The sequence below is a fragment of the Eptatretus burgeri genome, chromosome 4, assembly GCF_056783735.1.
Source record: "Eptatretus burgeri isolate ZD-2024b chromosome 4, Ebu_testis_v1, whole genome shotgun sequence".
Classification (NCBI taxonomy): Eukaryota; Metazoa; Chordata; class Myxini; order Myxiniformes; family Myxinidae; genus Eptatretus; species Eptatretus burgeri.
The window spans coordinates 2,502,905-2,512,732 of record NC_140964.1 but is presented as its reverse complement, the minus strand read 5'-3'; positions in this window follow the sequence as shown (position 1 = coordinate 2,512,732).

The following is a 9,828-nucleotide window of genomic DNA, read 5'->3' as shown; positions in this document are numbered from 1 at the left end:
GGAGCTCCTGGTGAGCCAACGGCCATCCATATCTAGTGCCCAACTGTGTCTGCGGACGTCCTCCTGCAGTTGAGGTCACTTCTTATTAGGAGGTTGGTGGCAGGATTTGCACTCCAGCCACCGTAAAACGCTTCATTCCGCAAAACATACAAACGTAAGGAAATCTGAAAACCCACTCTGTGGGAGTAGCTCCTGCGCTGTTGCCATCCGTGGCATCCATGTTGAATCTGTGGCATCCATGCTGAACTTCTCAAGGCTTGTGGAAATGCTGCACTCGTGACGTTGTGTGTAGTTCTGCCTGGAACACAGGCATCATCCCAACTGACTAGAAGAGGGGCCTTGTTGTCCCTCTCTGGAAAGGGAAGGGTGATCGCCAAGACTGCAACAACGACCGAGGGGTGACGCTGCTCTCAGTTCCAGGCAAGGTCTTTCCTCCGATAATTCTTGATGGGGTTCGCCACCATCTGCTTGAGCACCAGCGTCCAGAGCAGTCAGACATTACACCAACGAGGTCAACGATTGACCGTATCCTTGCACTTCGTGTCTTCACCGAACGCAGACGAGAGTTTCGGCAGAGGCTGCTTGCAGCCTATGTTGATCTCTGTAAAGCGTTCGATTCAGTGAATCGGGATGTCCTCTGGAGGATTCTTGGTCTTCGTGGGGTGCCACCAAAACTGATCGATCTGATGTCTGAACTCTACTCTGGTCCTGAGAGTGCTGTGAGATGTGGTGGTACCATCTCTGACTTATTTCCAGTTATTAGTGGAGTTCGTCAAGGGGTGTGTACTGGCCCCCACACTTTTCAGCACATGTATGGATTGGATTCTGGGGAGGATGTCGGAGAGATAAAGCTGCGGTGCATCGTTTGGAAATGTCAACATCTCTGACCTTGATTTTACAGACGATGCAGTCATCTTTGTGGAGTCGCTGGATATCCTTTTGGGGACCCTTGAGGTGTTGACCGAGGAGTCGGAGCCGCTGTGTTTATGGGTTTCCTGGGTCAAAACTAAGATCCAGGCTTTCAATGACATCTTGGATGCTTTTATCTTATATGTACCTGTTTGTGGTGAGGATGTTGAGGTTACGGAGAGATTCACTTACATTGGCAGTGATATTCATGTCTCTGCTGGCTGTGAGCGAGAGGTCAATAGACGTCTGGGTCGGGCCTGGGGAGTCATGGATTCACTGGTTCATGCGGTATGCGCTATCTGCACTTGTGCAGGAGGACAAAAGTCCGAGTCTTCAGGTCTTTGGTGCTTCCAGTCTTACTCTACGGATGCGAAACTTGCACTCTGACCAGGGATTTGAGACTTAATTCCTTTGGTACCAGGTCTCTTCGGAGAATCCTTGGCTATCGCTGGTCAGACTTTGTGTCCAACGAGCGGTTGCTGAGAGGGACTCAAATGAGATTTGTTAGCTGCATCGTCCGTGAGCGTCAGCTGCGGCTGTATGGACACGTGGCTCGTTTTCCTGATGCTGATCCTGCTCACCAGATTCTCTCAGCGAGGGAGTCTCGTGAGTGGAGGAGGCCAGTGGGCCGACCACGGTTGCAGCAGGTTGATCAGCATCTCAAGGACATGGGGATGGGCCAGGCATCTGCCTGGGGGATGGCCAGACGGAGGCCCCTGGAGTACCGGCTGAAAGTGGACGCAGCGAAAGTGAAAGTGGCTGAAAGTGGATGCTCCCACACCTGACCAGAGCTGTGAAACACCAGGATGACAGCTTAGAGCCTGGCCGAATCTTTCAATAATAAATACATATATAAATGCCATGGATGTATCATGTATGTTCAGAACATATAATGAGAAAGAAAGTATATAAAAATATTATTGTGTGCCTCACTTTTTCTGGCATGTTTGTCTCGGCCGAATCCGAGCGTCTTGTGCAATTAACTGACTTTATGGACAATGCAATAACACGTGATATTTCAAAACGAGCTCCAACCTGAACCTCCAATCACAACAAAACTAACTAGAACGACACTCGGTGGAGCGTGTACCTCCGCCAGGCTGAACGGTTTACGTTTTGTACCCACCGATAGGATGGATCCGGATTCGAACCTGAGCCACATTCAAATTAACTTGTTATTGTCACTTAACCAACTCATGCACAAATTTTTGGAATATTTTGCCGATGGAGGCCATCATTTTGGCCCTATCTCTCAATGGGGAAGAATCAAGAAAAATATTCTCGTTGCGAGATCTGTATCTTCACCAAAACCTAATCGGGTTGTCCTTGTCACACACACAACCTATCCAACAAAATTCCATCCGAATCGATCCCCAACTTTTTGAGATTCCCTGTTCACAAATAAACGGACAGACAGACAGGAGTGAAAACATAAACTCCGCCCACCTTTGGTGACGCAGGTAATGAATGAATAAGTAATGATAACAAATCGACAAAAGTGTTCATCGTATTTCCCATTCCTACATGAAAACTTCCCTCCATTAAAAATGACTGGAAACCAACTCTCAACTCAAGATCCAAACTCAGCCTTGGAGGCCACAGGTACAGGTGAAACCTGGTGTTGGCTGAGCGATTAAGGTGGCTGGCTTGGGATCTTTGGGTCCTGAGTTTGAGCCCCGTTGGCCACTGAATCAACACCAGGTGGGGTTGACTCAGCCTGTCATACTTCTGAGGTTGGTGAAACGAGTACCAGTGTACTGGTATAAATGGTTGGGAAGGAAGGAAGGAAGGAATGAAGGAAGAAAGGAATGAATCCCATATAGTCCAGCTGCCCTGCCACTCCAAAACAAGATGTCTCTGATCCTCAATCCGGGAACAACTCCAGCAACACCAATCTGAGCCGAGGTTTTGGTGCATCATCCGTGAGTCACAGCACAACCACCTGTTGGCTGATGTGCACACCTGTTAAAATTCCTTCCTGCAGTAAGGAAAGCAAGCCCGAAGGAGATGAGCAAACAAAATAACTGAATTTAGACGACAGGTAAGGACGTGCAGATTCTCAGGTACAGACGGTTGGGATCAAACAACTCGAAGTATCACCACTAGTGACTACTTGTTAATGGAGGACAACCACCCAGATCAAGGTTAAGGTGATGAGAAACAGCAAAACGAGCAACACGAGGTACACTGTACTCGACCCTCGTTTGAGATGGATTTTGATAATTGTCATGAACAATACAATAATATTCTTCATTATTTTTTAAATTGTAAATTATATTTCATTTGATGAGAGTATAATAATATCAGGATCTGGCCTACAGGTATGCACACTCACCTCGAAGTTGTCTAGCCTGGGTTCGAGTCCCGACCCAGCGATGAACTGTCATCCCGGTGTTTCACAGGCAGGGTAAAAGCCTGGTGCTGGCTTAATGGTTAAGGTGGCTGGCTGAAGATCTTCAGGTCTTGAGTTCGAGTCCCTGTCGTTTCCCTTAAATAACACCAGGTGGGTTGACTCAGCCTGTCATCTTAAAATGAGAACCAACTTACTGGAACCAGGGAGGCACTGCATCAGCAGCACTGCGGCGCACTCCCAGTGATGATGCAACCAGCAGCCACAGGCTGCATACGAAATAATGAAACCAGGCAGGGTGCTTCATCGATGTGTGTGTCACCCCTCGGATGGACGTTAAACTGGACGTCTCGTCTGCTGGCATTAGTCGATGGACGTTAAAGATCCTATGGTGTCCTTCGTGAAGAGTAGGGGAGCTATCGCCGGCATCCTGACGAAATTACTACCCATCCAGGGAATTAGAACCCTCGCCATAGAAACTGCTTCGGCAGCACTGACGATCTGTGTCGACTCGAGATCATGTGGTTCATGATCTGATTCTGATCCTCAAATCGAATACATCGACCATTGTACGGAAATCATACTTGTCTTACATCTGTATATTGTCTGAGCTTTGGACAATTTTTCCAGTGTGCAATGTACATCAGATCTGTCAACCTAGTGGCGGCGGGGAAACATATCCTCATGACGTCACTCACACTCATAAAGCCGGGTAATTCAGTACTCGAGCATCAGAGGTTAAATGTCAATGCGGCACCCAATGGCACGGCGCATCTAAATGCCTCAAATGGGCATTTTGCGTCCGAAAAATTATTAAACACAAACATGGCTTTCAATTTTCAAAAGCCGAGCAGTTTCACCCAAAGATGTAAACGCCAATATGAATGTTGTGCTCACGATGAGTTGTGGGTTGCTGGTTTGTAGTCGGACAGAGCTGCTGGCCTTGATATATCCTTCTGAAAATCCCTTTATACGTGGAGTTTGCACTTCCAAAGTTCACGATGGAGACAAGCAATGGAAAATGGCTTTTTGATTGCTCACCTTCCAGAAGCAACAACCTTATCATCACATGGAATTTGGGCAAAAAAGAAAAAAAAACAGTTGATGGATTTGAGGACCATGGATGGCATTCTTCCAGGTAACGTGAAACACCAGATACACAACGTCCACCAACTAAAATCAGCAGACGGGACGCCCTCTTAACCTCTATCCGAAGAACCAATGATGAATCGCCTTGCCTGTGAAACACCAAGATGACAGAACATAGCTGGGTCGGGATTCAAACCCAGGCGAGACAGCTTACAGACAATACAGACAAGTGTGCATACCTCCAGTCCAGGCCATCCTGCCGTGCCATCACATTATCAACACTCTCTCTCCCCACATATTCCGTTTTGGTAATTGTGGAGACAAACCTGGTCCGAATCATTTGATGTGACGCGGATTGACCCAACTTGGAAGTTTTACAGCTTTGAAAAGCAGTAATTACAAGAAAACGTCACAGTGGCAGCATGTCATGATGACAATTACATTTCCTGTGCTAATTGAACATCTAGCCCCCAAAAAAAAAAATAAAGATTTTTTTTTTCCTCCCACTTTAGAAGCCATTATACTCTCACTCACTGCAGGACAGCCGGAGCAGCACAAGTACCATCTGATACTCGCGTACAAGCAGCTGGTTACTGACAATGGACAAGCAAAGTATTTTGAGCCTGTGAAACAACCGTTAAAATATCCACCGAATGCTATATATATGTTTCCTTTCACTAATCTTCCGCTATTTTCTTCTTTAAAACTATTTTTATTGGAGTGATTTTCACAGCATAAGGAAATGAAAATGAGAGGTCTCTTTCAAATCGAAAATGGAAGATCATTACATCATCCCCATAGAAATCGCAGAATTAACGAGAACCTCGTGTCGCCACCCACCACCTTGGCAGGTGAAGGTCTCTCGATTGCCAAACCATTTCACATTTGCAAGGAATTGTCACATCATCCAAGCACTACAAATGACCTTACCAGTTAGGTCTCCGAGCTTAGCAGATCAAAACTAATAAACAACAAGAAAAAGAGCAATCAGAGATTGGCGGACCCTCGCCAGGACTTGTTTTATGTGGTGTTTGTGTAGTCTTGTGTGGTGTATTTTGTGACGTGTTTGCGTACTGGTGCGTAATGTAATAAATGAAAGACATAACTAAAACTGCCACTTTATAACTGCTGGCAGTGATGAGCAGGTACCAAGACGTCCCGCTTCGATTCAACCCCATTTTGATCGGACACCTGACCCTGAACCATGACGTTTATTATTATTCAATTTCATTTAGAATGGGATTGAAATTAATTCAATTCAAATCAAATGGAAGACTAAAGAGGTACAGTCCTGCATTGCAGTCATCAGAAGGAACCCGAACAAGCAAAAAACAAAGATGAAGTCATCGGGAGGAAGCTGGACAGGATTTGGGTTTCAGCTGCTCCTCCTCTACCCTCAAACCCATCCAGGCGCAGAAAAGGGAGCCCTATTCAAAAAAAAAAAAAAAAAAAATCAAAAAGAACCCAGATGAAAAAACAAATAATTCTGGCTGTCAGACCGTGCCTCCAATCAAGTTGACATTTAAAACATGTATTCTGTATCACGACTCGATCATAATTGTGAAGATTCACGTCGATTGATGAAGCGGTTCAAGAGAAAGAATTTTAAAAGCTTTTTGCTGAATCCAATATGGCTTCCAGACCACGTGACATGAATTACTTAAAAACAAACTGGTACCCCCATGGCTTGGGTAACATTTGTGTGAAGTTTCCCCTCGATTTGTTCAGCTGTTCTGGAGAAGATTTTTTTATAGGTTTTTGGGTAAATCCAATATGGCTACCAAACCATGTGACCCATGACATCATATGTGTGAACCTTTTGTTCCTCATGGATAGGCGGTCATACGTGTAAAGTTTCACCTTGATCTGTTCAACCACTTCAGAGAAGAATATTTTTGAAGGTTTTGTTATTAAAATAATATGACTGCCAAATCACATGACTGATGATGTCATCTTTATTTTTTTTTTGTGGACCATTTTATCCCGAGATGACCCTCAAAATTTTTCATACTGATCAGATCGAATTATGTTGTACATTTCCACATATCCAATTATGACAAAAATTTACACTTATTCCCCATGAGGAATACTTTCCAAGTTTCAACTTTTTCCTTGATGCAGTTTCAGATACAGAGGTTCAAAGTTTTTTCCGTTTTTCCAACATGGCAGCCACACCACGTGACCTATGACGTCATTAATTATAATTAATCATTAAAACATTATACTGAAGTCGTCAGAAGGTGCTCCTATGGTGAAAAAAATTTCTCGATCCGACAAGAGGTTGCAGAGAAAAACACTAAAGTTCTGTACAGACAAACAAACAAACAGACAGAAAAACAAACAGATAAACGGACCCAAATGCAGTACCCTCTCCTTCGGCGAGGGTAACAAACAGAGTAAAAACCGAGTACCCCCTTCGTTCGGTGCCCGATGATGTCATGCATCGCCTCAATACGGAATTGGGAAGGAGCGATGTCCAAAAACATGGAGGGATGAGAAGTGTGGAGTTTCTCTCATTTCCTTTTAGTTCAAGTGAGCGTCCGCCTTGTGACCTTTCACACACTACTTCCGCACACAGGCCACCTCGTGACCTTTTGAACACCGAACACACACACATGAGCTGCCTCACAGCCTTCACCACACCACAACATGAACACGCACACAAGCCCTTTCACGGAGATCTCGCGGCGGAATCCGCCATTCCCGTTTATTTAGCCGTCTGTGCTCCGGTAATTTACGCGACACAAATAGTTTACACGCCAGACCCTCTGTGACTATCATGGAACCAAGCAATCGTCCATTCTTGGGTGGTTTTCCTGGCACGGATCGTGCACACTCTCTGACACGCCGTGCCTCGTACGCAAAGCCTCGCGGGGCCGGCACGAATTCCAAGCTCGTCCTTTCAATTTTTTCTCGCTGAGAAGGCTCAACCCTCACGTCAGTCCAACTAACGGCTACCCCCGTCTGAGTCGGTGCACGTCCCATGCTTCCTCATTCATCCACCCACTCCCCACACTCGTTGTCGGCACATACTCCATACCTCTCATCACTCCAAGAAAACCCGGGTTCTTTATTCACCCCAAACCTGACACCCCAGTTCGGATCATCCACCCGCTCAGGCTCTCAATGTCTCACCTTGATCGGACTCACCTCTTCCTGGTTCGTCTTGAGGACTTGTATCCGCTCCACCTGCACATGCAATGTGCTATCGCCGATCTTTCCACATCGTTTGAACACATTCTACCAACTCCTCCTTTATTTTCTCTCCCGTTCCTTTGTCTCTATTCGTTCCTCCTTTGCTTTATTAATTTTGCCCTTCATCGAGATTATCTCCTGATTTGCTCCTGCGAGTTTAGCTTTTAAAATTCCTTTGGTGACTTCGATACGTTAGTTCAGCTTTCGTTCTTTGGTGTCCATTGTTTGTCCCATATCTTTTATTTCCTTTGTTAACTGGTCATGTCTCGTCCCACATTCATTGTTTATCACTATTAGTTCTCCCTTTGGGAATTTTTCTGGACCTTTTTCAATTCCTTCCTCGCCCTGATATTGATTTCGATTTTTAATTTTCATTCTTCCTGCCCCTGCTTGCTGAAAGTCCTTTTACTTCGTCTTAATTTAATTTATCTGATTCGTCATTTTGACCTGACCCACCTTCATCTCATCCCAGACACCGCTCACGCACCCTTCACTTCATTCACCCACCCCCGTATTGCCCGAATCCTCGCCGCCATCTCATTGCCCATCACATTCATTTTGTTGCCCATCGCCTTTACGACATTGCCCAGAGCCTTCATATCAGCCTTTAGCTCTGCCTGCCCTGCATCTATTTTGTTGCTCATCGCTTCCCTTCTGTTGCCAATCACCTCTGCCTGTCGCATATCCAATCCCGCAACCTTCCATCCCATAAACAGCATCATCTGGTTGATGTCGAGCTGGAGTGGTGATGTCAGATCTGTGACATTTTTGTCAGATCAGGCCAGATCAGATCTGTGACTTGCTTCAGGTATCATGTAAACCTGTATGAACCCGTTTCATGGTCGGGTTGTCGACGAATAAACTGTCTCCCCCACCAGGTTTTTGAGTGAGGAGGGTGTTTGGATATGGGCACCCAGCAGGATTACAAACAAAACCTGTCAAAGGGCGGAGGAGCTCCTGGTGAGCCAACGGCCATCCATATCTAGTGCCCAACTGTGTCTGCGGACGTCCTCCTGCAGTTGGGTTACTTCTTATTAGGAGGTTGGTGGCAGGATTTGCACTCCGGCCACCGTAAAACCCTTCATTCCAAAAAAAGAAAAAGGAAAAGAAATCTGAAAACCCACTCCGTGGGAGTACCTCCTGTGCAGCTTCCCTTCGCAGGGCAGCTCACCGGATGACGGGATTGGGGCAAAGCCTTCGGGACCCCCAATCATTGATGAAAGGAGGGAAACCATGGGGCAACATTCCCAGGTAAGATTGCAGGAGAGTGTGTCGGAATGGCGCTGAGGTGTCGTCCACCAGACGGCGGTATCCTTGGGATAACCTGAGGCAGGCCCTTCGGGTGGGTGCCTGGAATGTCCTATCCCGAAGAGAGGATGATCACCTGTCTCTGTTATCATCTGAGCTCAAGCGTTTGGACATCGGTATTGCAACATTCTCTGAGGTTCGGAGACCGGATTGCGCCGAGATCATGGTGGGTGGTTACACCTACTATTGATCTCGTCGCTCTGATGGTTACCATGCCCAAGGAGTTGCTGTAGCCCTGTCCAATAAACTGACTCCAATGACAATTGACGTAACAACGGTCAACAAGTGTATTATGAGACGAAGGATTCGTCACTCCTTGGGTGTCATTTCCTTGGACTCTGCTTATGCTCTGACTGAGGAGAGTGATCTCACCATGAAGGATGCATTCGACGCCACGCTCGAGTCTGTGGTTAATCAGTGCCCCAGAGGAGATACACTTCTTGTCTTGGGGGATTTCAATGCATCGACTGGAACTGATAGGGATGGTTATGAGACATGTGTTGGTCCCCATGGGTCTGGAACTGTGAACCTGAATAGCACTAAGTTCCCTGACTTTGCAAGAAGTCATGGACTTTGGATGGCTGGTTCATAGTTTCAGCGCCCACAGGCTCATCGATGAACTTGGTATTCCAATGCAGGTGGTGTGGCAAAAGAGATTGAACATGTGCTCATTGATGGTCGCTGGAGGATTATCCAGAACTGCAGGGTCTACCGGAGTGCTCACTTCCTCAATACTGACCACCGGCTTGTTGTAACCACTCTGAAGTTGCACCTTATATCCAGGAGAATGGTACCATCCCAGCCTTGGCTGGATGTTGGCAAGCTCAAGGATGAGAGGGTAGCTGAGGAGTTTGCGAACAGGCTGAGTGGAGATTTGGGGTGTTTGGGGGCTTTGGGGGATCCTGAAGAGTTGTGGAGTGTCTTCAAGACCACCGTCCTTGATGTTGCCGGTGGATGTCTTGGAACTCACCGTCGGG